We start from the raw sequence: 17,778 nt of genomic DNA, 5'->3' as shown, positions 1-17,778 counted from the left end.
CAGACTCTGCTGGGAGAGCCTTTTCGTAATTTCTTCTTTGCAGTCCTTTGCTTCCTATTCCTAAACGTATTTGGGGGCTACCTTTTCATTCAATATATGAGCCCTCAAGGGAATTCTCTAGAGGGCTTCTAATGGGAAAGAGTTACAAGGAAATATTCTGTTTTTCTCTGCTCCTCTAGAACATTCTTGGCTCCATGATATTTCTGTGACACACATTCCCTCTGTCTAAGAGAAAACATGTTTGTTATGGTAGGATTAAAAAAAGTCATTTGGCGCATAGGTAGATATTTTTGTTATAGTGCTGTGGGATTTAGAAATTAGACTGTTTTCTAAAGTCTTTTATTTGATGGAAGACCAGCTTCTAAACACTTCTAGGATAGTTTTAGCTTTTATTCTTCCTTTCTACTGACATGTAGAATATGGTATACTTTTAATTTTGCCATTCATCCATCCATCAATTCATTCTTTCATTCTTGATTGATTTGATGAATTAAGTAAACTGTATTTAAAAATAAAAATCTAAATTGTCATGGAAAATTTAATAGACAAATTTTCATAACTTACTCAGAAGGATTTTTCCTAAGTTGGTCTATATCTTTTGACAGCCTTTCCAGTGGGTACTAAAACATCTGGGCACACCAGATCTTAGCAGATCTCTGTCACCATGCTGCCTAAGTGTCTTTCTCTCTTATGAGAATTTCTTTTAGTATGGCAGAACCATGTACTCTTGGAAGCCTTCTAATGGGGTTTGGAAAGATAGCTCTTTGTTTGCTTTCTGAGACTGACACTGTTTAGTTTCAAGTGGCTTCAAAAGAATCCTCCTTCGTCAGTCTGTTGAGAGCTGAGGTTACAGGTGTGTGCCAATGTACTTAGCTGTGGAAAGATGATTATTTGGATGTTGCCTGTCCAAACACAAAATTAACTGTTTTACTGATCAACAGAAATGGAAATTTTAAAACAACAGTCTCTTGTGGTGATGAGGACAACATTGACTTTTCTCATCCACTTATTTATTTAGAAAATGGCTGAATTCAGTCATTCATTTATTTATTTATTTTGCTTTCAGTGAATTATAGAAATGCCTTTAGTTTTTTAAAGAAGAACACAACCCAAGTTGACACTGTGCAGTGCCCTTTATTGTTCAGCATGAGTGACTCTTTAGTTGATGGCACTTTTATTGGTCTTGAGGTGCTCTGAGTGTGTTTGTCCCCCGTAATATTTCCCTGTTGATGCTGTTGAGTTATAAACAGAGTATAGAGAGTACTGTATATACCTCCCCAGATTCCCCTCATGTTACCAACTCATATAAAGCAAGGTATGCTTATTGGAGCTAAGAAATTGACATTGGGCTACCATGCCTATTGAAACTACATCTTTTATTCACAGTTTTTAGCAGTGCATTTTGTATACCAGGATCCAATCATGGATATTCTTTTTCATGTAGTCATCATGTCTTTAAGTATTTTACAGCTTTTCCCATATTTTATGATCTTGATGCTTGAGAAGTGCCAAATTTCCAAGCCTGGCTCATCATAGAATCTCTCCCGATTATTGTTTACTTAATTGCTTTCCCATGATTAGTCTGCAGCTTTATATTTCTGAATAGAATATGACATGGGGAAATGTTTTCATTCATTAATGTCAGTGAGTATATGGTCTCAATGTGACTTATGACTTGTGGTACTATCTTAGTGTTGGCCAGTTTTGGTTTGTTTTATTTTATGTTACAGGGGAAGACTGATTATCTTGTACTGTTAACACTTTGACACCTTTATCAATTACTGGCTAATGTTTATACTGATTTATAATGGAGAACCTAGATTCCAGTAGCATGTAGTTTCCCAACCTCAACTAGAACAAATGGCTTATAATTAAAAACAACATTGGAGTTTGGTGTTCATGGCCTTCAAGACTGAATCCTGAGCCCATTTGATGGATGGATGAGATAAATTGTAGTTTTGAGTTTGTGTGTACCTGGTCAGTGACCCACATGGACTGGGGTGTGGTACAAAATGCTCCAGTGGGAAGGGTATACTAGAGAAAAAAGGAAGGTATGAGAGATTTCACACTGGCTTCTGAAAATGTCCATTTGTTGGTAATTATGGCTTAATGGATGCTCACCACTCATCCATGAGTCAGGAAGAATTGATGGAGAGAGTGCTATTTTATTCGACAAGGGTAGAAATTACTTTGCTGATGAGCCACAGATCAAAGTTGTAGATAAAATATGTTTTCTCAATACTTTAAGTGTCTTTGTTCAGTGAGCGTTTGTACTTTTGGTTGAACTACTTTGTGCTATTTTCCACGGTTGGACAGAGGGTTGGCGAGAAGCAGTACTGGTGATTAGAAATGGGACAGGAACATGGTTTCAAGCCACAGAAGGCCTGAGGGTAAAATCCCAAGTCTCAGATGAGGAGCTGTCGGTACTGCTGTGTTTGGATTACCTCTTTGTCAGTATCCCCCGGCCCTGTTTGCTTTCCTCATCTTCACATATAGATGGAACCACTTTGTAACTATCGCAGTCTGCGATCACAGTGTTTTATAGGCTTTTGGTCCTAAGGTGTACAATTGAGAGGAACTACATCTGAATCTTGAGAACCGTTATTAAAGTTATCTCCGTATCTTCAACAGATCCTATGTTCTGCTTAAAGACTTGGAGGGTGAAGCGGCAGGGAGTTGGTGATATGCTGTCCAGTGTGGTAGCCACCATTACCATGTGTTGTTCTTGGGTTCCTAAATTGTGACTAGTGCTATGTGTTAAAAGGATTATATTTTGTATATATTTGTTAAATAAAATTTTGACATTTTTGAAAGCATAGTTACTAGAAAATTAAAAACCATCCATATGGCTTGTCTTATATGTCTGCTGAACAGTGCTATGAGAGAGCCCGGGGAGAATGTAGAACTCAGTAAAGTGGCCTATGTTCTCATTCTGAGGTCTAATAATAATTGGCATTATAAAGGAAAGCTTCAACAGTCATAATTTTCATTAAAGATAATCTGGTTCAGGAGAATTGGCTGCTTTTATATTATTGCTTGGACTGGAGAAGAATCTGACATTTGGTATTTTCATAATTGAGAACATAACTTGCTGTCTTTAAAAAAAACCACAGCATTTTGTGCTTGGCCACAGGTATCAGTTTTTGGCTTTTTTAATATAAGGACCACGTCTTTTCTCTCGTTAGCATCCTTGGCACTGCCCAAAAGTCCACACACATGCATGCCAGGTAATCAGCTGCTTGTTGAGAAATGAAAATGCTTTGAAAAGGAGAACATTTTATGAAGCTACCCTATATTTACAGGGAAAGAGAAATGCCTACCTTTAAAAGGCAACTCATTTTCTTAAGGCAGCCACCAAAAATAACGAACATGGAGGCAAGTGTTTATTTACTTCTTGATGTAATCACTATTTTCATCAGGTATCCCTGTCAGCTCAGATCATGATAAAGAATCTTTCAAAATACTTAACCTCACACCCCCTCCGGGTGAGGGAGACAGAACAGGATGCTGCCTACACATGTTAATCCTTACCTCTGCTCGGATGTTCTCTGAATGCCTCCAGTCTAGCTTAGTCCCCACTTTTCTGTGCTTTGATCCTTACCTATGTCTATCTGTCAGAGAATGTGTGGATACTAGTGGAAGAGCGAGTTTAATCTTAGACTAAATTGACTTTTTCTCTCCTTATTTTATTGTCTTATCCTTTATAATGAGCCAAGTGCTTTTGGAACTAGAGGCCCTCAATCTTGCATTCGCTAAGTTCATTTAACTCGTTCTCATGTGGTGTGCAGCCTAGACCAGGTTATATGTGTTGTTATTTTGTCAGGGTAGATTCAAGAACTTTGATGATTCCAGGACAGCTCAGGGCATCCCAAAACCAGGCATAGTGTCGTCTTCTTGTTCAGAGGCCATCCTTCCAGAATCTACTGTAGCTCCATTGCTTTCTAATTCTACTTAGGCGTGGCCTACTTGATTCTCCTGTAGAAGAGAAGGGAAGATACTGGGTACTCTTTTGAGCAGCAATGCTGAAGTCCCTGTTTGCTTCCAGGCTCTGCAGTTTGCTAGTTGTGTCACTCGAGGCAAACAGCTCATCGCCAGTGAATATTCATTTTTTTTCATGTGTCTAACGTTGGCCAGTGTCTTCTGTCTTACAAAATATTGTCATCCCTTAATGTATGTAGGCTACCTGCCTCCTGCTGATACTTGGGATTTATAAACACTGAATTAATAGATTTTTTTCACATATGCCTGATTTTGCTGCTTACAGGCCAATAATCCTCTTCTGTCCTCACTTTGGAGGAGGGAGAGAAGGGCAATGGGGTGGTTGTGTGGTAAAATCCACTTTAATTCTAGCTGTGAGACAAAGAACAGTGAAAATGTGGTAAGCAATTGCTTCTAAAAAGCTTGGGCTAAAAGCACTTGATGGATTTGTGCTGGCTTCCCGGTAGACTGATCTCAGTGCTGCCCACATAGCACAATTAATAGTTATTACTTGAGAAGGAACAAATAAAAAGCGAGAGAGAGAAAGAGAGAAAGAGAGAGAGGGGGGTTGGGGGCATAAAATCATCCTTTCATTTTCCTGAGATGTCTCCTTTTCAGGCCTGTGGAGTCAGACCTTTGAATGAAGCACAGTGTGGAGGACTAGAGGGTAGATCTTGCGGCTCATTTCTTACCCACATCCTATGATGGGGAGAAGCATCTAAGCTCATCTTTCTTAGCTGCTGATGTCTTGTCAATATCTCTTGCCATTCACACTGCGTCTTCAAAAGTGCAGGCCTCTTTCTCACATCCTTGCTGCAAGCTCACTGCTGTGTAGAGGCACAGCTACGTTTTTGGCAGACCATGTTATGGGAGTTTGAAGCTAAGTGTGGGGCTGTAGAAGTGTCCCGTGCTAGGAGAATGGAGACTTTAGCACCTTTGATGAGGTTAGGGAATGTCCTGTGCACTACTCAAGCTATGTTCTAGGTCTGAAATGAATCCCAGATTCTGCTGGACCAGCTGCTTCGCCTTCAGGGCTTCTTGCCACCGCTGAGTCTGCATAAGAATTTGTCAGTTAAAGGAAAAGGGAAGTCTGATGTTGAAGATTAGTGTTCCAAGTGAGCACGCCACTGCTCCCCTAAATTCAGTGCCCTAGGCAGGGTGAAAGATGGGCTCCTGACATTAAGGTTTGCTGCATGAAGGAGTCCAAATGATACTGATGTGATTCTGAATGTTACACAATGTCTGTGAGTGCCAGTTTGACATTTGCTTAATGAAAGTGAAGTAATTGTCAGGTTAGAAGACAGCACATCTGAAGCTGACAGAAAGCAAGCTCTCAACAAATGACTGCTGCTTTTATTATTATCTATAGCCATAACCATTTCCCATGACTCTAGACTTTTGGCTAGATGAAATATTGGTTGTGAAAGTATTCTGCATGGGATAGATAGAAACTACATGGTTCTATAGTGGTAAGGTGTCAGTAAATTCAGAATCAATAATTCAATAGTTTCCTTTAGCTTTGATTATTTTTCCCCCTTTTGCATAGTCTGCCTATTCCTACTCTATCCTAACCTCTTCTTCCTTCCCACCCTAATGGTGTTGCTGTCTCTGTAGTCTCTTATGCAGTTCTCTGGGTGTGGTCCACAGAGCAGTAGTAAAATCCAAGAGCTTGGTGGAAAGGCCACTTATTAATCCTCACCCAGACCTGCTGGTTGGATCATGGTCATGTTTCCTCACATAGTTCAGGGCCTTTGTCTAAACCATTTTACTGCATGCTTGCTGGGGTATGTTTATCCTCTTTCCAGATTTCTTCCTGACTGGGACTGATCTGCCCTTTTCAATTCACCCAAACCATTATTTTGACTATGACAGTAATTCTGCTGTGGTCTCTTTCTGTACTTCATGGAGGAATCTCCTAAAATTTTTTGAGTGTGTCATATTAACACAGCTTTCCCTTGGAAGACACAGAGTGGGTTTTTTTTGAATAATTTAAGGAATGTTTCCCTGGTCCTTGAGATCCTAGGGGATATGCTATCACTGCTCATCATTTTACTTACTCAACTCTAGACATATAAGTTTGTCCTTGGCCCAGTATACAAATCGTTTGTTTCTACCTGACAGTCCTCTTAGATGTAACTGATGAGTAGTCCTAATGTAAGGACCTCAAATGCCACATCTTTAAGAGACCATCTCTAATCTTGAGCTCAAGCATCCTGTTTGATGTTTTCTTCTGTTGTCTTGTTTTTATATTCTGTCTTGTGCATACTGTTCTCTGATTGCATGACTAGCATTGAAATCTTGTTTCCTTTATTCACTTTTCAAACTCTTGGCTGGAGGTACCTCTTCTAGGAGAATTTTCCATTATATATGATGTACTCTGTATAGTCAACAGATGATCAATAAACTTGATTGTTTCATTCTCATTAATGGATTGCTAATCTATATCGTTATCTTCCTTTTGTCTTAGAATGTCAGATCCTTGAGGGTAGGGCCTATGTCTGCTTGCCACATTGATACACTTGGTTTGTAGAAAATCCCCTCCCATAGTTACCTTTGCTTAGGAAGTGCTTGATTAGGACATGGTTGGATTCAAGAGAATGACACTTGAAAACAGGTCTACAGGAAGCCCAGAGTCTCTTTCTGTACTGATTGTAGGTATGCCTTGAGAAAATTCATCAAGTCTTTTTTCTGTTCTTTAGTCTAAGAAAGGGAACAAGTGCTGGGGTTTGATCTAGGTCTTGCTTTTCTGGCCCTGGGTACATAAGAAGATTTTGAATTCACCTGACCATTCTGGGAGAGTCTCACTTGAATGGGGGAAAAAACTCTTTCTATACCTACAGTTCGGTGTTTGGTGTGCCTGGAAGTACCAGACCTTCTGACTTCTATGTTCGTTTTACGCACATTAGTGATGTGCGTATATGAACCTTTTATTATTATGGACTCAGCCAGCTGTAACCATGGTGAGTAGACCTATCACACAGCATTTTTTTCTGAGTCAGTTTAAAATGCTGACAATTAGATATACCGTACTCTTTTTAAGCAATCCATCAGTCTCCCTTGTTGTCATGGTGACCGGAGTATATTTAGAAATGTGACAAGTACACTGAGTTCAATTGCACTTTTGCCAAAACATAGTTTTGCAGCTAAAATTGAATTTCCTGATTGAAGATCCAAGTGCTGTTAAGGGGATGATCGTTTCTATACATTAGTCTACAAGTATAATGTATCGTCCTGTTAAATCAGCCCTGGAGGCCCCGCAGGTTGTGAAGATGCTGCTTGAAGAGATTTTACTTCAAGTTAATGAGGAAAAGTCAAATAAAGAGGTCGCTGTGCTCTTTTTTCTTTACACGTGAACTTACACCTGACTAATATAATTACTTTAATGATCACCTCCTTTATAGATTTATCTGTGAATTCTGTGTGACTTTTGTGTGCCCGTTCCCCAGCATTATGTTTCTAACCTAGGGGATCATCAGGGTTCTCTTCCTCACCTTCCTGCTTACAGTCTATTCTTAGAAAATGAGAGAATCCTTTTGTCTTTGGCTCTGATCTTGGATAGACAAGCATCCCCATTTCCCCCAATCTTATGCTAGGGATAGTGTTGAGTAAGACTTTTCGTTCAGTCAAGGAGAAGGGGAAAAAAGTTCTGTCTTATCAAATATGAACTTGCTTGGACTCTTCACTCCCTTTCTTCCTTGTCAGTGAAGTGCTGAGAATGACCGTGGTTGGACTACTTGCTCACTGGAGTGCATAAGCTTTGGAACATACAAAGTTCCTGGGTCATATCCACAATCCTGATTTCATTCCTGGACAAAGTTTAAGTCTTCTGCTCTTGAGATGAGAAACCAGTACCCCCGCCATCCTCATATTCTCTCTGCATGTATTTATTGTGCAAAGCAATAGATTTTCCCTTCTATGTCTAACCCAGTGAGTCCACCACTGCAACCCATTTTGAGCCTGTGGTTGTGTATGGTTAGTGTTTATCTGTTTTGAGAACATTGCATATAAGCTTTCTCAGTAAGAAATTTCTGTGATGAAATAGCAGTGAATAAGATATGGTGAGTGATTCCTCTATCCTAGGTGATGAGCATATTGTATCTATTGGGTTATTCATTGGGTCTACATTGTTTCTTACCTGCCATTCCTACTTTACAGTAAGGAACAGGCTCAAAATTGAGAACAAGAGGATAGATCAAGTAATTGGGACAACTGAATTCTGACCTGGGTAACTTGTAACCAGTGCTTCAAGAAAGATAAACAGTGCTTTTACTAAGAGTGGTTTACTGCATAGTGAGTTTATATACAGTTGTTCCAGAGGCTCTGTGAAATCTTCATTTCCTAAGGATGAACAGATAGCAAGTATTTCTCTTCTCCTGGCTTTAGAATCTAAAGATATGTACTGAGAAGGGAGACAGCTAAAATCCCACCTAGTCCAATGACTTCATCTCTGAATTCCTTTAAGCTCATGAAAAATGAACTTTTGTTCAACTGGGTTAGATATAATATTATCTCTCATATTAGAAATTTAAAATTAGAAAAGATAACCAATGAAAATGTTTGCATGAAAAAGTACATTTTCATTTACGTGCTGTCAAGAGGTACATTTTATACCCCCTCATGCCTTTTCCTCGTGTATCTGTTGTTGGTACGTATGTATGTTTGTTTACATGGATGAATGTGGGAGGGCTCATGTATGTGTGTGCATGTGACTGTGAAGGCCCGAACTTGATAATATTGGGAATCTTCTTCAATTACTCTTTCACTTCATTTTGATGGAGGTTACCTCAGTCACACCCAGAGCTCACCCTTAAGGCATGTCTAGATAGGCAGCTTGCTCATGGGATCCCTGGTTTCTTGCCTTCCAAGACAGGAATCATGGCCATGCCCATCCAGCATTTTACATAGGATCTGGGAATTAAACTTGAAACCTCTTGCCTGTGATGCAGGCATTTTAACTGCTGCTCCATCTCCCTAGCTCCCAAAGTACATCTCCCAAAGAAAACAGAACAAAACAAAAAGTAAGACAAACCGTGTCTGGAGTCTGAATTTCTCTTGTTATGATGCATTTTTTGATTCAAGATTACAAGGAAAATTCAGTCTCAAAACAGTAATCTTGTTGGAAGAGGAAGGAAGGAGAAAGAAATAAAAAGGAATTCTTCTTTTTTGATATTATACCAAAGCTTAGTTTCAATAATTACTGAGATTTGGTAATTTCTTAAAGGTTAGTTCTGATGAGAAATCTGAAATTGTCATAATAAGACTTCTGCACTGTTTGTATTGAAAACCACTGGCCTATTCACCAGGTCTCCTGAGATTTCATAGCACCATGTGTCTATCATCTGAAAAATGCTCCTTTGCTGATTTATTCAGATCTTCCAAAAGTGCCACATTTAATTCCATATAACAAGAGTCATCTTTATAACTTTCATCAACAATTTTATTGGAAAAAGAAACACTTCAAGAGTCAGGTGCACAGTGGTACCTTTCAGACTATCAGAATTCTCATTTTTTTCCATTGAAAAACTTGTATGTTATTAATTACAAATTTTACTGATTGTTTTCCTTGGCCAATCCTTTAGAAAGTCTATGTGACCATGTACTTAAAGAACCTGAGTTTGAAACATGTCAAGAAATGGAATTGAATTAAAGACCCAGCTGTTAACCCATACACCTATGGACACCTGATTTTTTTGACAAAGAAGTCAAAATTATACAATGGAAAAAAGAAAACATCTTCAACAAGTGGTGCTGATATAATTGGATATCTACATGTAGATGAATGCAAATAGGTTCACATCTGTCACCTTGCACAAAACTCAAGTCCAAGTGAATCAAAGACCTCAACTTAAAACCAGATGTACTGAACCTGATAGAAGAGAAACTGGGAAAGAGCTTTGAGCACTTTTGCACAGGAGCCAATTTCCTGAACAGAACACCAGTAGCTCAGGTCTAAGATTTACAGTTAACAAATGGAACCTCATGAAACTGAAAAGCTTCACACTGTCAGTAGGACAAAAAGTCAGCCCACAGAATGGGATAAAAATCTTCACCAACCCCATATCTAACATAGGGCTTATTTCCAAAATCTCAAAAGAACTCAAGAAACTAAACATCAACAAGCAGACTAATCCAATTAAAAAAGGGGTACAGATCTAAACAGAATTCTTAACAGAGGAATCTCAAATAGCTGATGAACACTTAAGGAAATGTTCACTATCCTTAGCTATCAAAGAAATGCAAATCAAAATGACTTGAGATTCCATGTTACACCTGTCTGTTGAGGGATGTCAGTGCAATATGGAATACAATATATTTATTTACCAGAGATAGAACTTACACACTTAAACTTGGTTTTTAGAATTTATTGTTTCAACAGTTCTTCTTTTATGTCTCCTCCTTCCCCAGTGTACTGGATTTTACTAACACAGCTGTGAAAAACTTGTGCAAACTTCCAACTTCACTAGACTTATTTCCTTTTGTACTTTTCACCTGGAGTTTAATTTTTTCTGCAGAAATAGTTTTCCTAGTCATGAAATTTCTCAATGGCTCATACTCAACCTCTTGAGGTTCTAAAGCTGTTAGCTGTTTTCTTTATAAGCTCTAACCTTTATGTTTATTCCCCCGCCCCCTTTCCCACCCCCTATTGCACACACTCAATGGCTTCCATTCTTCTGTTCAATTCTGGACCCTTCAAATGGGTGCAGAGTGACTCACATGCAGGCTTACAACTACTATGGGCTCACTTTGGGACCCAGTTATTATTACATGCATGCACGTGTCTATTTCTAGGTGGGAATACCATTTGGGAATCAACACAGTCCCATGCCAGGACACCTTACGGAGTATTTTCCTGTCATTTTATTTATTTCCTCTAAAAGAGTTTAGTGTTTGATGTTTCCTAAGTGTGTTTTAAACACTGTTTCTGGTAGATATTAGCACTGAATAACTATGTATGGAGGACCTACACTGCTTTTCTTCCTCTCTTCTGAGTAATTGTGGCACATTGCTCAATCACATAGATCATGAGGCCAGACTTGTCTGTTAATAGGTGTCTAATTGTTTTGCTGGATCTGGAGAGATGGCTTAGCACTTGCTGCTTGTCCAGAGGACCTGGGTAAGATTTCCTGAACCCACATGGCAGCTCACAGCTGTCTGTAACTCTGGTTCCCCAGTGTATCTGATATGCTTTTCCAGACACCAGTTACACACATGGTACCCAGGCATATGTATAGGAAAAACATCTAAACACATTAAAAGATAAGAGTTCCTTTATTGTTCTTAGCCTCATCTTTGCCTCTTATGCGAAGAATGCTACAATTACTAATAACACCAATATCAGCCCCCCCAAATACTTATATCTAGCTGTTAAGAGTTGTCAATATTAAATGCAACTTCCCTAGTAGACAGATTAATGATTATTACATATTATATTTTCTGGTACGTTATATACATTGTTAGGTTATGTTATAAGACAAGCTCATCTTTATTTCTTCCCTCCTAACCTATCTCTCAAATATTCTGTGATAAGTACTCCTTTTCCTGCATGTTGGCAGGCACCATCCCCTGTTGTTCGGAGACAACTAGCTGATTAAATTTCCTTTAAAGACAATCTTGGCCTTTTACTATCTAGTTCTGTAGGTGTAAAAATAACTTACATTTCTCCTTAGGATTTCTAAAGTCTTCCATTTATGTACCATTGTAGGCCTCTTCTACATATCACGTTATGAAGTTGTGCATTACCTGCAGGCCAAAGCAATTTTTGCTTAAAAAAAACTTGATTAATTTGAACATAATCAGCCAGTATGTCAGATGATTTCACTGTTTCTGATCGATGCTGACAGGTGAGGAAATTAAAATCAGGGAGGGAAGCAATTAAATACTGACAAACATTACCTTAATGAGACAACCAGATCATTTATAAGCTGTGGAACATGTTGTATTCTTGATAAGTATCTTAGACTGGTGGGTGAGATTGTGTAGTTTAAAATCAATTGGGTTTTGATGGTCAGGGTTGCGGGTCACTCATAATCATCCAATGCCTTTGTCCTAATCTAACATTTCAGTTGCTTCTGAAGCCTGAATTCCACATTTGACATCATAACATCATTTACTTTATATAACTCTTACTATAAGTAATCCTTCTGCCATTTGAAATTTATGAACGTACAAAAAGTGTAGACGAAATGACTTTTGGTATTCTCTAAATGGTTTTTAGGTAGCCATAGTCTACAGCTCTGAAAAGGGAAACTGAAAAGCGTTATCTTTCCATGCAAGCCCTGGCTGTTAGACTGGGGAACTCCACAGGGGTCACATCCTCAGTTCTCTACTCTTAGGCTCCCTTGCTTGGCAACCTTCCCTATTCAGAGGTGTCTGGGATAATGGGCTAACTTGATGTCAGCAGAATTGTTTCCCGCTGCAAAGCTCTCTCTTATTGCTCATTTGTTACATTAGACTTTGCTACTTAGACGTTTTGTTAATAATTTTTTTTTTGCATCATCTTGCTTGAAGTGAGAGATTTGAACCATGGTTTGTGTAAAGCTCATTGAAATAATCTTTGTTGTGTACCATGGTCTTGTTTTGGTCTCCCTGTCTGTCTCCCTGTCTGTCTGTCTCTTCTCTCTCTCTGTTCATCTGTCTGTCCATCCTTATTGTCTGTCTTTTTACTTGTCTTTCTCTACTGTTCTCTAACACAGATTTTATGTTTCTGTTTTGTTTTATCTTGAATAAAACAGAAAATTTTAATAATGATGTTTTAGTTTCAGTTAATTTCTAAGCCTAGCTTTACATAAATTCCAATTAATAGATTGAGAATTTGCAATGAGCTTGAATATACATACACACACACACACACACACACACACACACACACACACACACACACACATATATATATATATTATTTTTGGCTAAAATTGCTTGGAGGTGAGAACATTCTTCTTGGGTGAAGAAAGATAGTTTGAGAAATGCTTTATCCATTTTGGGTTCTGGGTCACCAGACCTAAAATCCACATAAGTAACCAAGGATATCTGGCTTCATTGCCAAACGTTGTCATGGGATTTGCCAGTCGTCCTGTCCCCTGATAGGGTCTGAAGACTTTCATTGCCTTCTGAAACACCTGAGATCTGCAGAGGACACTTACCTCTCAAACCACACACACAGGCTGGTTAACTGCAGGACTTGAAGGCTTCAGCTTTTCCACGCCTTGTGACGAGAGCTTTTGCTGAAAGTCTTTATGAAAGCCACCGTTGCGGCCTCTTGTTTAGTGGCTTGTGTTTTAACATGTTGGTGGAGGACCATGCATCTGTTATACTTCACTGGGGTGGCCTGAGAACGTGTTCGTGCTAACCTAGAGCCGAGCACTGTGCTTCACTTAGTTACGTGTTGCCCTCTGATGAGACCACAGATGTGAGGTTGTTTCTCTCCTTTTATGTGGTGGCGAGGCATAATCCTAAACTAAAGTGCACTTTTGGGTTACGTTTTCAATTAGTATGCATTATTTGTATACAAGATTGGTTTTCATCATGAACCGTATGTACAATGTACTTTAGTCCTGTTGACTCACATGTCATCCACTTCTGGACCCCTTTGCTCTATCAGTGTCCCCTATCTCAAGTGGGATCTCTGTGACTTTCATTAAATTTCATTACTTTCATTGCATTTCATTGTTTATTTTTAACTCCCTCCCTCTCTTCTCCCCTCTACTCTCTCCCCCTCTCCCTCTCTCCCTCCCTCCCTCCCTCCCTGCTTGCCTCCCTCCTTTCTGCCCCCTCCCTCCCTCCTTCCAAGTCTTTCTAAAAATCTGTTTTTCATTTTGCATATGTGAGAAAACAGGAGATACTTGTATTTTTTTCTGAATTTTGTGTTCTTTGCTTAATCGCAATTTCTGTTTTAACATTCTTGTTTTCAAATTCCCGAAATTAGGTCACTCTCTCTAATCAGGAGGCTTCTCACCTCATCTAAGAGGCAGATGCTTGGTATGAGGGTTCAAGGATAAATTTTCAATGGCTCTGTGTTAGTTTTGTGACCTTTGAAGTTTGGTTGCTAGATTTGTAAACTTGGGGCGGGAAAAACTCATTGAGCATATAATGAGCATGGTTTAGACTGTAATGAGCATGCCCTATTTTCTAGACTACAACATAAAGTGTGATGTTAAAGGTTTTGATTTCGGGGTTAAGAGATGAGTTTCTGACAAGGCATCTTACCAGCCACGTTTCCCAGTTACAATTTGAATGCTTTATGGAAACGGGACATGTTAGTGAACCTGTTTGCAATCCTTCTATGTAAAATTTCAAGTGAGTTTCTGTTCCAGCGGTTCTGCCAGCAGCTCCGTTTCTTTGAGCCTCAGGCAGTGCTGTAGGCACAGACTTGGATAAAGGCTGCAAACCGGGAGCAGCCTTGCCACCCAAAGCTCTTGCTTTAGGTTTTGGGGTTTGAGAAGACACTTAAGTGTGTGCAGGCTTGCTTATATGCATTCCTGTGTGTGTGTTGAGGCCACTTAAGAATGACACAGATAATTTCATGATATTTTAGAACTATGACTACAAGTCTCAGAAATAGCCATCTTGGAATATGCTCTAGGAGTGTGTGTGTGTGTCCAATGAAAAGAAATATTAGCATTTTGTATATGAGCACCTTGGATATACAGGAAAATCTCCCTGTTGTACCAAAGGTTTAGCTGAGGACAGTTTTGACTAGGTAATATAGATAATCTTCATTCTCGCATGAGGAAGTTGATAGGGACCTTGAGTAACTTGCACGAGGCGGACAGTTGACTGGCTCTAAATGCCACGTGCTGTCCCTGTTCTCAGGGCAGTGAGACTTCTGGTTTGACTTTAGTGTCTTCCTCTATCAAGACTTAAGGATCAGGTGAGTGAGTTGTTTGTGTTCCATCTCCTCATGGCCTAGGAGAAGGGGAGGCAGGAAATGTAGATGACTAGGCTAGTGGCAAAGCTCCTGCTTCGGAATTCACGTTCTGCTACGTATTGTACTGTAATGTTCTTGGGCAAGTCATCATTTCTGGACTAATGAGCACTTATCATGTTATATTTGTGAAAATTTTCACATGAATTCCCAGTTCTCTTGTCATTCTCTGTCCCTCTATGAAATTCTACCTCCCTCACATATGCGTAGAATAATCTCATCCTGCTTCTTCATCAGGTTCATATGGGGTGAAATGAGATCATGAATGTGAAAATGTTTTGCAAAATAAACTTCTACATAGATATAAGGTTGTTTTTAAATGATGGATTATAGTAGTCTTGGTGTCCAGTACCCACAAGTAACTTCTGCCTGTTTAATTTGCAGAGACTAACACATCATCTGGCTGAGCCTGAGTCCATTGTTCATTCTAAAATCCAGAAGCTCGCTTGAGGTAAGAGAGGATTAAGGTCTTCACATTTATATAACATTAATAGGCACCTGAACCTATGGAAGTCATGCAAAAGTACTTTATGTTCAGGAGAATCATGAAAAATATCCAAGACAGTTATTTGCCCTCCTTTTATGCCTTCTTGGTTTATTCTCTCCTTAAAAGGGAAACATCTGGACAATGTTGAAAAGTGACATTTAATGAACATACGGGAATCTATAGTGGTGCTATACAGTAGGAAATCTTTTCCACTGTTTTATCATGCCATTCATTGGCTAGTGTATGGCAGGCAGGCTTTCCACCTTGTCTCCTTCCTTCTTTGAGTTGAATTTTTACGATTCTACATAGCCAGAATTGTTTGTCCCTGAATGAACTAAAAATGCTTATAACCATCTAGCCCTGTACCAACCACGGCAAGGTTGTAATGAAGCAAGAACAGAGAGAGTGAGTTAGTCTTTTGCATGCACCTCTGTTCGTGGACCATTGCACAGGACAAAGGGATCATTGGGGAAAACCTCAGCATGGGGTTACCAAGAAAATGGGAGGTTGTTAGAAGAGAAAGGGAACATCTTTAGTTCAACTTTTCTATTTTCTCTTAGAGCCAGCCAACTGGTATTTGTACCTCCCAGTGATGCTTTTGTGTTCAATATGATTTTTTTTCAGCATTTTTGTCAGGAGATGAAGTCGTCAAAATGATGTTCCTAACCTGAGGCCTTGGAGAATAAAGCTATCTATGATTTGGAGTCATCATTTAGATTGCTATCAATCATTTGTCCTAAAATTTATTAGTACTGCCCATAATCACAGGGATTACCAATTTAGAGTCAAGTGGAAATTATGGTTTTAGGCTAATAGTAATTTCAATGTTAATATTTATCAGATATGCTAAATATGAAACAGGTGGGTGATAATGAATTGAAAAACTTCTATAGTTTACTCAGTTGTGAATATAGTTGGATTTTTTTCTTACTCTTACAAAAGAAGATGTTATCAAGGATTGGGTATACAAAAATATGCAAGAAATTTTTTCTTTTAGTTTTACTATATTATATAGAATGTTCAAACAGAAACTTGTTTCTACCATATCATTTTCACGGATAAATAGATCAAAAGAGAGATTCCTGAAGGCGTCTCTTGTTAGAGTTTTTGATAGTCCCCATGACATGTACTTTCAAGTTAGAAAGGAAGAAAGTCAACTTTCCTCTGCTCTCCGATGTCACTATGGGTCTAACTTTCAGGGGATCTGGCCAACTCCCTCACTGTCAACACCATAAAGAAGAAGGAGATTCTCATCTATCCCCTTACTCCAGGTGAATCATTAGTCCCATTGGGACAGATCAGAATGCCCAAACCAAAGGGGCTTTAAAAAGTGAGTCTACTTAAATTTTCTACTTCAGAGATGTACTTGAGAGAGCTGTTTGTTTATGGACTGCGTTTATCACTTGTTTATAGCTTAGTTTCTACTAACCGATGTAGAAAGGATAAGCTTTGAAGGTTATTTAGTTAGCTGAATTCACTCTCCCCACTGAAATCTGTTTCAACACTAAAGGAGATATTTTAATTAAACCTTGAAAAGTTGCAAAAATCGCTGTTTAAAATGGGGATTTTCTTCTACCTACCTACTACCTATGCCTACCCACCCATCGATCTACCTATTTTTCTCCATCCATCCATCCATCCATCCATCCATCCATCCATCCATCCATCCATCCATCCATCCGTGTCTGTCTATCTACCTACTTACCTATGCATGTGTTTGTCAACCATCCATTTCTGTTTGTCAGTCATCTATCTATCCAGCAATGTAATCCCTATCTTTTGGGTTTATAGGCTCATAGGGACTAAGAACATTATCTCAACCTTTGCAAGATGGAGAACTAAATACTCTGGGAGCATGATGTACACATATAAAACTGTCTTGTGGTAAAAATGGGCATTAGTGGGAATAATAAAGAAGAGCAGTTTAAATCCATAATTAGACTTGAGAGTATGCATGTCAGCAGATATCAATGAGTGTAATCATTGCTTTTCCTCTGCTTTTAATGTTGATCCGCCAACTGTGGTGTGTTCCTTGTCCCGTTTCCAAACCAAATCTATTTAAAGCCGTACTGCATGGGATTTGAAATTATACACCTTGTTTACTCTTAAAGAACATGAGGTATCATTTCCAAATCGCTGGTCTCTATCAGAGCAAGAACTGACTTCTGGCCTCCTGCAGACCATTGGCTGTCTCCATTTTCTACATGGTGACTCATTGGGAGACTAATACCAAATTAATTCTCATGGACTTATTTGTATTGCCCATATGACTTTTCAGTTTTGGGAAATTGTCTTGGTGTGCATTGAATAATCTTAATCAGTGGCTGCTTTTTTCTTTTTTTAATGGAGGCAGAAGCAGTAATCATGTGTGAGTTTCTTCTTTTACTCCCTG

General features: G+C 39.0%; 1 protein-coding gene across 1 annotated transcript in view; it reads left to right on the top strand.

Annotated features, from left to right (window-relative positions):
• LOC101828273 (LIM domain containing preferred translocation partner in lipoma) overlaps positions 1-17,778 on the top strand; it is a 583,098-nt gene that overhangs the window by 136,697 nt on the left and 428,623 nt on the right. The window contains exon 4 of the mRNA XM_040751025.1: positions 15,284-15,350. The gene's annotated coding sequence lies outside the window, so the exon portion shown is untranslated. The remainder of the gene's footprint in view (positions 1-15,283; positions 15,351-17,778) is intronic.

The sequence above is a fragment of the Mesocricetus auratus genome, unplaced genomic scaffold, assembly GCF_017639785.1.
Source record: "Mesocricetus auratus isolate SY011 unplaced genomic scaffold, BCM_Maur_2.0 Super-Scaffold_100008, whole genome shotgun sequence".
Taxonomy (NCBI): domain Eukaryota; kingdom Metazoa; phylum Chordata; class Mammalia; order Rodentia; family Cricetidae; genus Mesocricetus; species Mesocricetus auratus.
Note: the sequence above shows the minus strand (reverse complement) of the source record. Positions and strands in the feature narration are given on the sequence as shown.